This window comes from Nyctereutes procyonoides, unplaced genomic scaffold, assembly GCF_905146905.1.
Source record: "Nyctereutes procyonoides isolate TBG_1078 unplaced genomic scaffold, NYPRO_anot_genome, whole genome shotgun sequence".
Classification (NCBI taxonomy): Eukaryota; Metazoa; Chordata; class Mammalia; order Carnivora; family Canidae; genus Nyctereutes; species Nyctereutes procyonoides.
In genome coordinates, this window is record NW_026575140.1 from 55,941,097 (window position 1) to 55,956,284 (window position 15,188).

The window sequence follows — 15,188 nt, forward strand, 5'->3', positions numbered from 1 at the left end:
CCACCTTAACTGAAGGACAGAGGACAGTGACAGTGTCCTTTGACTATCCTGCACCACAGCCAAAAGCCCTCTGAGGGAGAATCCACTGGGCTGAGAGTTTGAAACTCAATCCCTGTTAGTTTCTTACTTTTAGATGAGTGATCTAGTAATAAATCCAGAGTGAAAGCCCAGGGTTCTGGTTCTGGCCCAACAGCTGACTGGCTGCATTATCTCCATCAAGTGTCTCATTTTGTCTTATTGGCACTCTAAAAAACTGTGAGAATCTAAGAAGGGGCCTCAGGGCTCCTTTGGCCCAGCTCAGTCTCCTTGGAAAACCAACTTCCCCAGACTCCCTGAGAGAGAGCCACCCAAGCCAGCTCTTCCAAGGATGGGAGTTCACCACAGCCCAGGGAAATAAATGCGTTCCCTTGCAGGAAAAAGGAAAGAGGGCCCAGATTCATCCTCTGCCCTAGGGCAAATTTTAGCTTTGCCTTCTCCTGCCACTTACCACTCCCTACACTTTATTTCTGCCTTGTGGCAGAGAGGATTATCAGTGATTTAGGAGGGTACTGAAAACATGGCAAAATAATATAAATTAGACAGTGAGGTGAGAGGACACAGAGCAAAAGTTTAACTCTTGTGAGCTGTGAGATCTGAGTCCCATGTCGAGGGCATAGCAGTGAGGAGTAATACTTTGAAGCCAAACTGTGGGCTTGGCAAGTTTTGCATCTCTCTGTGCTTTGCTTTTCTCATTTGTAAAAAGGGGACAATAAAATCTATCTCAGAGGGTTGTGAGCATCAAATGAGTTAGCACATAGGAAGACAGTAGCCACCCAGGGATCCCTCTTCATAGCTATTTAAAATAATTTAGGGACACCTGGGTGACTCAGTCAGTTAAGCATCTCCCTTCCGCTTGGGTAATAATCTCAGGGTCCTAGATCAGGCTCTGCATGGAGCTCCCTGCTCAGCCAGGAGCATGCTTCTCCCTCTGCCTATCCCTTTGTGCTCTCCCTCCCTCTCTCTCTCAGATAGAGAAATAAAATCTTTTTTAAAAATTTTTAAGGGATCTCTGGGTGGCGCAGCGGTTTGGCGCCTGCCTTTGGCCCAGAGCCCGATCCTGGAGACCCGGGATCGAATCCCACGTCAGGCTCCCGGTGCATGGAGCCTGCTTCTTCCTCTGTCTATGTCTCTGCCCCTCTCTCTCTCTCTCTCTCTGTATGACTATCATAAATAAAAAAAAATTTAAAAATTTTTAAAAATAAAATAATTTAAAGAAAAGCATTTAAGTACATAGGAAGATGTTCATGAGATGTTGCAAAGGGGGGCGGGAATAAATAAAACAGTATGCCCCCCAGAAACACTATGCACAATGTAAGCTCATTTTTATTTATTTTTTTTTAAGTATGTCTTTAAGAAAAAGACAACATGGTTCATTGTGGTCATTCCTGTATCATGAGGTTACAGGTGATTTTTATTGATTTTTGCTTGGGCGTTCTCAGTTTTATATCGTAGAATAAGAAGGAGAGCTAGGAGAGAAAAGAAAACCCAGGAGGAGTGGAAATGAGAAGAAAGCAAAAATGCCTCCTGGGATGCCCTATTCACCTCCTATGGGGAGACCACAGATTTATTCCTCAGCTTTCCTGCAGCCAGAATGAAAAGGAGACCATGCCAGTTACAGGATTTCCAGTGTCCGTGAGATAAAAACAGACAGACCTATTACTCAAGAGAATTACAACTATTCTTGGTACTCAAATCAGACAGGAATCTCTCTGGGGTGGGGGCGGGGTGGATAAAGGGGACACAGCGTGTGGCACCTCAACATCCCCATGGCAGTGACAGCAGCGAGCTCCGTGGGCTGGTTTCTGTGTGATGGCCCACCATAGAAGCTGGTGGCATCACACCAAACCACAAGTCAGGGAAAGACAGTCTGGCCAGGACAGGTCTGAAAGAGACCAATCAGGGTGCCCCTGCCCACCCACCTTGGGTCTGTTTTGGGGTACCTACTCAACTGGCTTGCAGCGTGCATTCCAAGCCCTCCCCCTGCTATGTTGTTTCGGTCTGCAGAGATGGTGTTTTGGTTTTGTTTTGTTTTGTTTTGTTTTGTTTTAAGTAATCTCTATGCCGAACGCAGGGCTCAAACTCATGACCCCCGGATCAGGAGTTGCACACTCTACCTGTGGAGCCAGCCAGGCGCCTCTGTCTGCAGAGCTTTTGGTGGATCTTGCGTGGCAGCAGGTTTGGAACTAGAAAGCAGATACTCTGTGCTGCCAGCCGAGCTGAGGCCAGGGGCTTGGGGGTGGGAGAGGGGACACTTTGCACTTTTATTGTGGTCACTTAGGTCTAAGCATATCTTCTTTAGTAGTTCCCAGTGGGCAGGACTGTCACCTTGTACCTCGGGGGTCTGGAACATTCTGGAACACCGTAGAACTTGTCTGCCTCCATTCAAAACCCACCTCCTTGCCACCAAAACAGTTCATGCAATTGCAGCCCCCACAGCAGCCCAAGGCTCTGCCTCGTCCAAGCTTTGCAATCAGCCTTCTATCATCCATCCTTCAGCTTTATCTGTTAGGCAGAAATATTTCCAGTTATTTCCATGAGTTCTCCCAGGACGGTTTTCTGGCCCCTCTGCAGCCTCTCCCAGTGCCCTCTAATTTGTCAGTGTCCCTGCCTAAAGCATACTGCCCTCTGAGGGGACAAATGAAAAAAACAGATGTCCAAGTGTTGTGAGAGCTTCTCAAAGTGGGGGTTATAAATACACACCCGAAAAGGCATGTCAGGCTCGAGCAGCAGGATCCATGGCACAAACAGGAGTTCAAAACACAATGGTGCAGGTCTTGGATGAGAAAGCAAATTCCCAGGTGTTCCTGCAAGCAATGTGTTGGGAGGGGGAACCGCCATTCTTGGCGCCCGGCCCTACCTGGGAAGCCCGAGGATCACTCTAGAAGGAGGAGAAAGTGGCCCTTTCAAGAAAAGTTAGGAAGCAGTCAGAGGAGGAGACAGAGGAAAGCCGGAAGGCTCAGGTGCCTTAGAAGCCAACAGGGAAGTTTCGGGGAAGGAGGGGTTGATGAGCGGTGTCACATGCCTTTCAAGGTCAAGATAAGATCTGAAACAAGTCCTTTGGATTTGAACTACAAGGAAGTCATCGGTGACCTTGGTGAGCTGTGGGGACAGAAGCCAGACGGCCACAGGTCACTAAAGTGGCAACAGCAAGTGGAGACAATGTTCACGAAGGGTGGAAACAAGTGGTAGGGAAGAGATAGCGTGCTAGGAGGGGGTGGAAAGAGAGAGGATGACAACAGACAACCTCGTAGGGACAGCTGGGTGGCTCAGCGGTGGAGCATCTGCCTTCGGCTCAGGGTGGGACCCTGGAGTCCTGGGATTGGGTCCCACATTGGGCTCCCGCAGGGAGACTGCTTCTCCCTCCACCTGTGTCTCTGCCTCTCTCCGTCTTTCATGAATAAATAAAAAAATCTAATAATAAAAAAAGAACTAATCTTCTAGAATTGGCGGTCAGATGCCAAAGTGTCTCTTGTCTCAGTGGAACAAGAAATGTCAGGATCTACTGACAACAAGGGAGCAGGTAGGAGCATTAGAGGTTGGAGGGTAAGGGAAAGCTCAATCAGGTCATCACAGAGGAGAAGCTGACACTTTTTGGCCAGAACTCAAGGTCCTGATGAGGTTGGAGACCATCTATGAGAAAGAAAGCCCCAAAAGTCAAAGTCATAGGCCCACCACCAGCCAGCAGTGCTCAGTAGCCCCTGTGTAGATCTAGAGAAAGAACTGCTGGATTAATCTAGAATTGCAGGTTTCTTCCAGGAAGTCGGGCAGAAGAAGAGGATGACTGCTGGGATGGACGATGGAAGCAAAGCTAAAGGGAGAAGACACGAAGGCAAGACATGGAGAGAACAGGAAACAGAGCCCAGGTTTCTAGAACTGTGCTGTCCAGTACCGTAGCCCGTGACCACAGGCAGCTAGTTCCATTTTGGCCTGAATGAATTAAAATGAAATAGAGCTAAAGGTTCCTCAGCTAACTCTCCTTCGGACAGAAGCAATAGAGACCATTTCAATAATCATGGGAAGTTCTATCGGACTGAAAGTTCTATCGATCTCGAAGATTCGGGAAGATGGAAGAGGTGTGGTGAGTAGCCAAGGAGATCGTGCTTTCAAACTGGCATCAGAAGGGAGGATTCCAGAGGTGGAGCAGCTCGGGGTGATGATGAGGCTTACTGAGGACAGGAGGAAACTTCCTGCTGGGAGGCAGACATCAAGGTGACTGGACCTGAGGAGATCCAGGTGCTGGGTGGGCCGTCCACCTGGGTCTCAAAAGGCACACAGAACCAGCCTCAGGACTTGGGGCAGAGATGAAGGCCCAACCAGGGGCTGGTGTCTCCGAAGAAAGAGTGGAGTGACCTAGGTTGTGGGGTGTGGGGTAGGGATTCGGAGGCGGAGATGTGGAAGGTCTTCAAGGGGTAGGATAGTGTTTCTGTGATGTAGATGGAAGGAGATTTGGGGGTGAGGAGGACGGTGGGCCCCCATCCTGGGCATGGGATGGTGTGGTTGGGACAGGAGTCCCATGGAAGAAGAGAGGCCTGTGGTGTGGGTGAGGGCCGTGTTGCGGGGAGCACTCTGTGAACACAGGGTGGACTCAGGGGAAGGCAAGGCCCCCCGAGGGCACAAGCTAATCGTGTGAGAGGAAGGGCTCAGGAGAAATGAGATGACCCAGGGCCTCCATCCTGGGCGCGACTGAGGGTCCTACTTTCTAAATCAAGCATTTATTTGATTCTTACTGTGTGCTAAGCCATCTTCCAAGCATTCCAACAATCATTAACTCAGAATACTCCTTAACACCTGACAGAATAGGTGTCCGATCATCTCTTTAGGGAGGAGGAAACTGAGCCTAGAGAAGTGATGTGCTGAAGATCGCATCACGGGAGGAGCAGAGGAGCAGGGATTCGAACGAACGATGGGGTGTCTCTCGGTCACCACTCATGGGCAGGACAGACTTGGCTGATGCTAAGCTTTTGACACCAATGGGCCTCCACCACGGCTGGACAGGGGAAGGGGGACACAGGTCTACCTGCGGTTTGACAGGCTGGACACTGTCTCAGCAGAGGAATGGAAGATTCTGGAAACGGATGCAGGCATCTACCTGCAGTATGAGTATGAGCTAAGATTTGCCTCTGCTGAGCTTCTGAGTGCATCTGGTTCACTTACAAGGACAGACGTGAAACCTTTTGGTCCCCAGGGCTCCCAGCACAGGCTGGACACTGTCTCAGCAGAGGAATGGAAGATTCTGGAATCGAATGCTGACATCTGGCCTCCCCGCAAGAGTCAGGGTGGCCTGTTTTGATAGTGTCTCTCTCAGAAACAGGAAGAACTTGATGCAGACAAAGCATGATTCCAAGTCACCTTGAGCTGACCTTGTGTGACCTTGAGCAAGTGACTTTGCCCCTCGAGGGCTGAGATGGGGATTATCACACTTACTGTATAGGCTTGTGAGACTGAATGAAAAGATGGGCGTGAAAGGAAAGAAGCCGGCCCCATAGATGATAGTTTAGGGTTTTTTAGTTTTGTCTTTTTTTTTTTTTTTTTTTTTTTTTTTTTTACTTTGGGGTTTTATTCTCAAAATCTCCAGATCTGGTTCCCAGGTCCCTCACTCTGGAGGAATTAGGGGCATCCCCTCATTTCCAGACTGCCAGCTCACCCAATAGGCCTCAGGGAGGATTGCTCAAGGTGATCCCATTCCCTTGGCAGGATTTCAGGAGATGGGGCTGTTTGGGGAAAGGACTCGGAGCATGGAAGCACAGGGCTGTAGGGTGTGGAGGGTTTCTGGAGATTTACCCACTTAGGTCCACAGTGTTGGGATGGTCCTCATCCTTAGCTTGGGCCTCCCTTGTTGCCGGCTTCTTGGCAGAGGATTCAGGACTTGGGCACAGAAGCCCATACAAACCCCAAATCCACCAAATCCTTTAATCCACCAGAGCTCTTTGAAGGAGTGAAAAATTCTTGTGGATCAGGGGAACCGGCCACCCGATGTAATTTATTTTCATTTGCAAAAACCTTTTGACAAGGTCCCACCCTGAACGCTATTAAACTACAGAAAATGCTTCACTGTGAGGGGGAAGTTTTGTCATGGATGGAAACAGAGTTCACAAAAAGGGATGGCCCTCTGGGTGGAGAAAGTAGTGGGGGGAGTATAGGGGCTCTGAGCCCAGAGTTGGGGTTCAGCTCATTCAATGCTGACAGGCGCCCTGAAGGAGGGCGTCCTCTCAGGGAGACCTCAAAGTGCAGAGGTGACACTGAAGTGACACCCAGAGAAAGGGGGTGAGAGGGACCATCTCAAGAGATAGCATACATGGCCTGGGGACATGGGGACACAGTCAGTGTTAGCAGAAGGTGATGTATTTGGGGACAAATAGCCTGAAAAACTATTAGAGGGTTAAAAGTTTTCAGTTTCTTTCTTTCTTCTTAAGACTTATTTATTTATTTGTGAGAGTCACAGGCAGAGGGAGAAGCAGGCTCCCTGCAGGATTTGATCCCAGGACCCCAGGATCACACCCTGAGCCGAAGGCAGATGCTCAACCACGGAGCCACCCAGGTGCCCCAGGTTTTCAGTTTCAACTGAAAAATGCTATTCGAAGACCCGAATACAGGCTGTTTCCTGAAGATCATCTCTCCAAAGAGGTGCTGCTCACATTTAGGGCCAGAAAAGCCTTCCCTGGGCAGAACAGTCCAATGCCACCACAGGACATTTAGCATCCCTGCCCCCGGCCCCGTTAAATGCCAGTAGGTACCCCTCTACACACACATACACACACACACACACACACACACATTCTCACCACTGAAAAATGGCTCCTCACATTCATACATTCCCCCCAGAAGAGCTTCCACTTCCCCACCCCATTCTGATCTACTTGAAATTTAGCCTGATGTGCCGCCAAGCACCTTCCCCGACCTCCCCCCAAACCAGCAACACGCAAAGAAAACTGCTAAATGAATTCTCAGAAAGAGAATTGGAAATGAAACAGGATGCATTTATGTCTAGGATCCTCTGGGAAGTTCTAGTCATCACGTCTCAAAACACCTGTGGAGTTGGAGATGGCCCGGATCAGAGTCACTTGACTGTGGTAAGTGCCAGGAACATAAATAAAGCAGAGGAGGGGAGGGGGCATGCCAGGAAGGAAGGCGCATTTTAGACAAGGTACTGGGGTGGGTGTTAGGGGTTGCCTCTCTAAGAAGGATCCAGTAGAGCAGAGTTAAGCGAGGAAGGGAGCTGTGGGGGTATGGGGGCTTGGCAGGGAGGAAAAACATGCATTTCTGGCAGGGAAGACAGCCAGTGCAAAAGTCCTGAGGCACGCCTTGACCTGCTAAGGACCAGAGAGGAGGCCAGCTTGGTGGGGGCTTGGGGAGTGAGATGGGGAGTGGTAGGAGGTGAGGTCAGAGAGCTGAGTGCAGGTGAGGGTGCACACAGTCTTGCAGACTGTGATAAGGAATTTGAACATTTCGGGGTTCATCCAGGGGTTGCTTTTCCCATACCTCTTTTTTTTTTTTAGATTTTTATCTATTATTTATTTGAGAGAGGAGAGCATGTGAGAGCAGTAGCAGGGGTGAGGGGCAGAGGGAGAGGGAGAAGCAGGCTCCCCGCTGAGCAGGGAGCCTGACACGAGGCTCGATCCCAGGACCCTGAGACCATGACCCAAGCCGAAAGTAGACGCCCAACCGACTGAGCCACCCCAGCCCCCCTCCCATAGCTCTTAACACCACAGTGTTGCCCTGACTAATCCATGAGCTTCTCTGGGAGGAATTGTGTCTTCTCCCTCTGAATCCCCAGTATTGCACGCACTGCCAGACACAGAACAGGAACACACTACAAATTCATGGCAATCAGGCAATTAAAAGCCACAGAATTATGGGCCACTGGGGGTGGTGACCAGCTGTGGCAGGCGGAAAAATGCGGTTCCCCCTCCACCAAGAAGATATCGATGTCTTCATACCTGGAACCTACGAAAGTGGCCTTAGATGGCGAAACAAAGTCTTTGGTTGGAGACCACGAGATGGGAAGATCGCTGTGGATCATCAGGGTGCACCCTACGTGCCATGCCAAGTGTCCTTCTGAGAGAGAGGCAGAGGGAGAGCTGACAGGATAGAGGACAAGGAGGCCATGTGGAGACACAGGCAGAAATCACAATGATGCAGCCACAAGCCAAGAACACCAGCAGCCACCAGAAGCCACCAGAAGCTTCAAAAGACCAGGAACCAATCCTCCTCTGGAGCCTCTGGAAAGAGAAGAACCCTCGACTTCAGTCCAGTGATGCTGACTTTCAACTTCTGGCAAATCCTAGAGCAGCTGGAGTTAGGAGGGTCCCCTTGAACTCTCAAGAGGTGACCTTGGGGGTACGTGGAAGGAGCAAAGAAGGGACCCCTAATGCTCGGGTCCTGAAACGTTCCTGGCGTCTCGCTCTGGGTCTCCTTCCTGGGAGTGGGGACCACCTCTCCCCGTTTCTTCCCTCCCGTGATGCTGAGCAGAGCGTCTTGCGTGTACGCTTGCTGAGAGCTTGCTGCTTGTGTTGAGGTGTCACAAGCCCCCTTTCCTGGAAATCAGGATTGCAACCCCTTTATGATTTAGGACCCAGTCCAGAAGGAGGTCATTCGTGTCCTGAGCATTTAAGAGAAGAGGAGCCACGCCATCAGGGGAGGGGACTCCAGTCCACAGGGAAGCCGAAAGGTTTTCCCTTCGAAGCGCTTGTCAGCTGAGGTCAGCGTCCTCTGTTCTGGAACCACAGATTGGGAGGCCCCTGGGTGTTGTTCCTCAGTGACGTCACAGCTGACGGTGGAATCTCTGCCAGGCACCACTGAGGGACACCATCCCACCCAAATTCCCGAAGGGTCCCCTGAATTGGAGCCCACAGGGGTTGGAAGAGAATAGTAGTAGTCCTTCTAGAATGTCCATCTATTGCTTCCCCCGTTTACAATTGAGGAAGCTGAGGCGTTGGAGGCTGAGAGAATTGCCCAGGAGCTGAGCTCCTAACTACGGCTGTTGAGTCATCGAAGTAGGTGGTGGGTCACCTGTGGGGGGGAACCTGCTATATTCGGTCCTGCTCACTTAGGTGGAAAACACAAAATCGTGATTCTGATGGCAAAATGTTTTTCGTGACAGATGACTGCATAAAAAGTCTCTCTGTATGAGGGAGTAAGCTTCTGTTTTTTGCAAAAAACAGCTATGTGGAAGAGCTTATTCCCCCCCGAATGTCAGTATTCCTGGTCTACGTGTCACTTGGGGAGAGAGTTTAGGGGGCTCAGTTCTAAGAGGTGGTACAGGATGGAAACAGACACAGGCCACTGATTCAGATTAGTTAAGTACACAGATGATTCAACTATAACAAGGTGTTATAGGGAAGTAGGGGGGCACCTGGGGGGCTCAGTCAGTGAAGTGTCTGCCTTCAGCTCAGGTCATGATGTTGGGGTCCTGGGATCGAGTCCCGCATGGGGCTCCCTGCTCAGCGGGGCATCTGCTTTTCCCTCTGCCGCTCCCCTCCTGCTTGCGCTCCCTCTCCCTCTCTCTGTGTCTCTCAAATAAACAAATAAAATCTTTTAAAAAATAATAAAGTAGGATTAGGGGAAAGGAGGGGACCTGTCTCTCACCGATGCTGCCGTCAAGGAAGGAGTAGCCACCATGCCGGCCCCTGGAACAACACCAGAAAGTAGACACAAGGCTGCATGGACATGACCTACCCTACAGAGCAACCTCTTAGTCTCTGGCTGAGCATAGGGTCTGTGGGGTCTCTCGGGGCACCCAGCTTCCTGGCCCTGCTTGGAGGGAGCCCCTTAAGTGGTCAGCGGGGCAGCTCCAGTCACATACACCCCCCGCCCCGGGTCTCTATCTACACCTCTGTGACAATGGATGCTATGGTGTGTACCTTCCAAATTCACATCTGGAAGCCCTCATCCCCAGTGGCATAGTATTCGGAGGCAGGGCCATTCGGGGTAGTCAGGTCCTGAAGGTGGAGTCCTGTTGTGATGGAATTAGCGCCCTGATGAGTGACACGATCGCTCCCTGACCATGTGAGGACCCAGCAAGGAGGCTGTCATCTACAGACCAAGAAGAGAGCCTAAGCCAGGAGCCTAATTGGCCCAACACCTCGGTCTGGGACTCCTTGGCTTCCAAATCGTGAGAACTAAGTACGTGTTGTCACTCAAGCCACCCAGCCGGTGGTGTTCTCTTACAGCAGCCTGAACCAATGAAGACGGTGGGCAAGTCACGTCACTTCACCTCTCTGGACAGCTGTCCCCTCTCCTGAAAAATGTAGCTGGTAACATTATGTGTCCTTTCTGCCTCCCCCGCTCCCTTCCTCCCTCCCTTCCTCCCTTCCTCCCTGCCTTCCATCTCTTTCATAGAAATCAGGAGTCCCAAGCCAAAAAGCAGAGGCAAGAGACCTGGGGGTGTCCAAAGCCCTAAACAAATATGCTTTTTATAAAGAACCCAGTACAGTGACCATCACCATGATTCCCACGGGAGCCCCCCCTCTCCCCCAGCAGATGACAAACTGCCCTGGACCACTGAGGATCAGATCAGGGACAGTGACATTAGCGCTGCAAAAGATTGGACTTTGTGTTAATAATACTTTACTTATTAGGGGCACCTGGGTGGCTCAGTGGTTGAGCATCTGCCTTCGGCTCAGGGTGTGACCCCGGGGTCCTGGGATCCAGTCCCAAATCAGGCTCCTCACAGGGAGCCTGCTTCTCCCTCTGCCTATGTCTCTGCCCCCTCTCAGTGTGTCTCTCATGAATAAATAAATAAAATATTTGAATAATAATAATAATAATGCTTTACTAATTACTAATAAGTCAGTGAGCGTGCATGGTAAGTATCAGTAAAACCATCCACTGCAGCTTGGGGTTGGGTAGGTCCCTCCCGTGTAGTCTAGAATCACGATCCCAGCCACAATCTCCGTCACCATCACAGTCATCGTGACAATCATAACGACAGCTCACACATTCTGGAACCCTGTACCTGCTGTCAGGCTGGTCTAGGGAGGTGGTCTGCTGGATCTTAGCCGAGGTAGAGGGGGCTTCTGGTGGCCACGGTGGTGGTGGAGCGGCTGCAGGTGAAAGTGTGAGAAGTGCCTCTTCCTAGGGAACTCAGGGACGGAGAGGAGAGGCCGGACCCAGACCCACAACTGGGTGTGACGTCTCTTGCTCACTGCGGTGTGCCCAACGCCTAGCCCATTTGGCCCTTGTAGGCACTCAAGGAATGTTTGCCAAATGAAACATCAAGGGGCCCAGCCAGAGCATCCGCAGGTAAGGAACAGGGACTTCTTGGTGTCCAGAAGCATGTCTGGGCCTGAGGCTAGCAGGTCTAATTCAATTCTGCATCTGAGAACATTTGTTTCCCATGAATCCCTTACTCGAGTAAAGAAGACTCGCATTACAGGTCATGTTGGCCTTGCTCTAGAACTTGGATGATCCTTGGTAGTATCAAAATTTCATAATCTGTGATACACACACACCCACACACACACACACACACACGCACGCACATACTACGTCTCCTGGCTCCGGAAGGAGAATCAGCCCTTTTCAACGGGAGCAAAGGACCCTCACTGGGCTGGGTGCCCTCACCGTGGGTCCAAGAGACTCAGGAGACAGCTGCCTCTTGCCTGGGCCCCCTCAGCTAAGATCTGATTTTCTCATCATCTGGATAGTCTCAGCGAGTCACAGCAAAGGGATGAACCAGGCTGACCTTTCTGGAGGTTTGTTTAAAGCAGAACAATGTTTGTCTTGTCCAAACACTATGAATTACTCCAGAGGATCCTGCCCAGTTTTACAATCCACAGCTACAAACGGCTTACATAAATAGGGACTCGTCCCCTCTTCTCCCCACCACCCACCCCATTTTTAACAGCTTCTCTCCCCCACCACCCACCTTCTTCTACTCTTCCAGACCTTCCCCCTGCCCCCCTCACACCTCCTCTCCTCTGAGCCCCAGCCTGGTGAAGGGGCAGGTGTTGGGAGTTCTGGGCCACAGCTCACACCTGGGTTATTGCTGGCACGGATCCCCTATGGCGGGTGGGCTGCTCTGTCCCTGGTGTGGGCAGGGGTTTGCCTTGCTAAGGGGGGGGCTCTGGGCACATTTGTACTGTGTGTGGGCCCTGTGCTAGGTCCAGCTGTGAAAGTGTGTTGGTAAGAAAAGGCCTTTCAGTTTGGGGGGCAGTTCAATGTCCAGCCCACTCAGACCCTCCTCATCTGGTGGGGTGTTCAGCTCACCCTACAGCTTTTCCTTCTCAGGCTGCACATTCAAGGGATCCCCCAGGAATCTTCTAGAAGTAGGGCCCCTTCCCACCCTTCACTTCAGGCCTCCCTCCCATGGGAGGCACAGAGAGGGAGCAGGGCCATGGTCCTGGGAGAGGAGGGGCAGCTAGGGACAGAGCCCAGTTTCCTAAACTATCTCCCTAAATATAGCCCCTATGCCACCTGCATCAAAATGCTTTGGGAAACTTGTTTAAAATGCAGACTTCTGGGCCCCTCCCCAGGCCTAGGGAAGCTCTCTCTCTGGGGAGTGGGGATGGGGGTGGGGAGTGGGAATGGGGGTGGGGGGTGGGGTGGGGTGGGTAGGGCCCAGAGCTGATTCCAGAGTCTGAGAAATCCTCTAGCTGGGTGACCCCAGCAAACCACTCCAGGACTTTCTATCACCATCTGCTCAGTGGGGGTGGGGGTGGGGGTGGGGGGCAGACTCTGCAAAATCCCTTCCGGCTTTCAGATGGTGTAGTTTCAAGGACAGCTGGGTTCTAGAACCCAGAAGCAGCAAGGGTGGGCAGAAGCAGCCTGAGAAAAATTTAATGGAGTCACTGAAGCTCCCAGGAGAGGTATCGATGGAAGACTTGAAGAGATGCCAGAGGAGTGTGCGGCAGCACTGGCCAGTTGAGGGTGTGAGTGGTGTGAGGGTCCGCCCTTGAAGCCAAAAGCGATTTCATCTTTGTTTTGCAGACAAGGAAACTGAGTCACAGAAGGGAGGAGTGACTTCCACCCAGAAGCTGGTGAGAGGCATAGGATCCCATCCCCTATCCACCCTGGGACACCCATCGGGGATCCCAGAAAGACCTCTTCCCCCCAGCGGTCTTTCCTTCTCATTCTGGCCTCTGAACCCAGCTGAGGTTGGATCTCAGGGCCACAGCTTCTTTTCCCTTGATGGCAGGGTCTCCCTGGGCGGAAGGGCCCAGAGCCAAATGTGCCCCTCGACGTGGGCGCACGGTGAGCCCCAGCAGCAGGAAAATCAAAGAGCCGGGAGCTCCACCTTGGAGAGAGCCAAGCCAGCCCTGCCCACCCGGAGACTCGGCAGCCGGGCTGGGGGCGCTGTCGGTGCCGGGTCCTCCGGGTCAGGGCTGCGGCTGCCATGCACGATCCCGCTTGGCCGGAGGGCAGGGGGCGCCGCCAGGTTGAAGGCCCGGGTATTCCGGGCTCCGAGACCAGTTTGCGCGCAGCGCTGGCGGCGACCTCGGGTGGAGAGGAGGTCAGAGGATCAAGCGGCTGGAACTCAGCTGATGCACCGAGGCAGACCCAGCTAGCTGGAGTCCGGGCGGGAGTGGGCAGCCGCAGGCCGGCAAGGCATGGGGTCACCACCCCCCACCCCAGCCCCCAGGGGAGACGCAGCCGGTACGGCGGGGGGACCCCCAATCAAACGCCTGGCGAGGGTCGGGATTCGAGGAGCGGGCCCCGTTTCTCCGATCCATCTGCAGGTGGGAACCTGTCCCAGAAGCTCGCGGCGTGACCTGGGGCGCGCCACGGCCCTCCCCGCATGCCAACCGCGGGGCTCGGGACAGGTGCCCCCCGAAGCCCCAGCTCCAACGTCCGCGCCTCGGATCGGCGGCTCCTGCCTCGCGGCTAGTTTAGCATTTGATTCTCTAACGCGGCCCTTTGTCCCCCGCGGCCGTCACCCGAGCCCCCTGGACCCCCGCCGGGGGCTCGCCCTCGCCCGACTCTCCCGTCGAAGGCCCTCGAAGGGAGGGACTCCCGGGAACCCAGGCCGGGCCGGCGGGTCCGCGGCGCGGGCCGGGGCTGCATGGAAATGGCCAGAGGAGCCGGCGGGCGCGGCGGCGATTTATTCTGGGAGTGACAGCCCCTTTGAGCGCTCGGCGAATGGCATTTTCTGTCTGTGAAAGCCTTTCTTCCCACCTCTGTTCAGATTAGCCCGGGGGATGAATGCGCCCATTATCCAGCCCGCTGACCATTCTGAAACGCCAAATTAATTACTAAGCACTGAATCGGGCGCCGGGGCCGGGGCACCGGGAGGTGTGAAAATAGCGAGCGGCTGGAGCTGGGGAAAGGCGAGAGGGGCGCCGCGCCGAGAGGCCGGGCGGGGCGCGGGGCGCGGGGCGCGGGGCGCGGCGCGCGGGCTTGGCCGGCGGCTGAGCGCGACCTGCCGGCGTGACCCGGCGCGACCGCGGGGCGGGCGGGCTGCGGGGAGGGCGCGGGGCCCCGGGGGCTCGCCGGGCCCGCGGGCGGAGCGCGCCCAGTGCGCCGGGCGCCGGGGCGGAGGCTCGGCCGTGCGCCGCGCGTGGGTGCGGGTGCTGGGCCCCGAGGCCCCGCGGGCCCCGGACGCCCCGGTCCCGGCGCTGCTGCGCTCCGGCTGCCCTCCGCGGCCTCCGCAAACTTGGGCGCCGCCCTCCGACCGCAGCCCGGCGGGAGCTCCCGCGGCGCGGGGCCGCCGCCGCCCCCCTGCTGCCCCCCTCGCCGCCGCCACCCCGGGGCCGGCTCCCGCGGGCCTCCCGAGGGCCTCCCGCCGCCCGGACGGCACTTACCTCCCGAGGCGCCGGGCCGGAGAGGGAGGCGAGCTGGCGGCGGCTCCCGCTGGAGTGCGAGGGGCGCGGGGGAGCGCGCGCCTTTAAGACTCTTCCCCGAGACTCCGCCAGGTGGTGTCAGGCCGGCGGGGCCCGGGCGGCTCGTCACCCCCGCGGCCACCCCGCTCCCGGCCCGCCCCGGGCGCAGCCCCGGCCGCGCGCTCGCCCTCCGCGCCCTGAGCGGGGAGCCCAGGAGGGCGCGACGCGGGCAGCTCGGGGACCCCCGGACGCCCAAGACGAAGCCACGCATCCCGCCCCCTCTAGCGTGGGACCGCCTGGGGCCGGAGGAATCTATTTCGGGGCGGGGGCCGGGGGCGGCGCGGGCGCGGGCGCGGGCGGGGGCGCGGGCGCGGGCGGGGGCGGGGAGCACGC

General features: G+C 54.6%; 1 protein-coding gene across 1 annotated transcript in view; it reads right to left on the reverse strand.

Moving 5' to 3' along the window:
- Positions 1-14,951, reverse strand: part of NTN1 (netrin 1) — a 188,130-nt gene extending 173,179 nt beyond the window's left edge. Inside the window, exon 1 of the mRNA XM_055306705.1 lies at positions 14,778-14,951. The gene's annotated coding sequence lies outside the window, so the exon portion shown is untranslated. The remainder of the gene's footprint in view (positions 1-14,777) is intronic.
- Positions 14,952-15,188: the final 237 nt, after the last annotated feature.